We start from the raw sequence: 906 nt of genomic DNA, 5'->3' as shown, positions 1-906 counted from the left end.
ATTTATTAAGTATATTTTATTTAATATAGATAGACAGTGCAAGGAGAAAATCTATATAATTAGTTTATAGTATGTCTTTAAGTTTTGCTTCAACTTCCTAATGGTACTAAATTACAAAACACTATGATCTAGATGGAGTTCAATAAGGTATGGAAAGCAGGATACAACATGACTTCTTTTGTCTACCACACAGTTGGCATTGTAGTTCTCGCTTGCTACATATGTCACTACAAATTTAGGCCAGGAAAAATCATAAAATGGATAAAATGTAAAACATACTTTAATTCGTGATTGTACATCCAATGTTTTACGTTTTGTTACTTGCAATTATTATACCATATCTTCACACTGATTTTCCTTAAAATAGTCTCTTGTACTCACACTAGAGATACATTATTGAAGAAAGCAAGTTGAAAGAGCATAAACACTGAAGTCTATGCACAATGAAATTAAATACAGCAGATTAAGAAAACATATTGCTTTTATCCTACATTTATATTTTTGTTTGCTATGTAATATGCTGCAAATAGAATATAAAGCTAAAAACAGAAAGCATTTTAGAAATTATCTTCGATTATACAGTAGGATTTATTTACATTATTTCACAATATATGTTATTATTTTGGATGTGGGAGAAAAAATTCAAGTGATCAAGTGAGGTTAGGAAATTGTCACTTTATAAAAGTTATTGCACGCGAGACATATCTAACTCTCTACCTCCTTTCTGTATTGCAGCCAGGTCTATTTGTTCAAGTATTTCCTATAGCTGCTTCTCATAACAAGTACAGAACTGATTAGATGCAACTTGAGGCCTCCAAATTGTAAGATATTTACAGTTTTGCCCTTATAATTGAGCTGTTTTCTAAGAAACACAAAGGTGTTTTTTGACCTTTATTATAAACCAGC

The sequence above is a fragment of the Chinchilla lanigera genome, unplaced genomic scaffold (assembly GCF_000276665.1).
Source record: "Chinchilla lanigera isolate Chin_1 unplaced genomic scaffold, ChiLan1.0 scaffold00138, whole genome shotgun sequence".
NCBI classification, from domain to species: Eukaryota; Metazoa; Chordata; class Mammalia; order Rodentia; family Chinchillidae; genus Chinchilla; species Chinchilla lanigera.
This window is presented reverse-complemented; position numbering follows the sequence as displayed.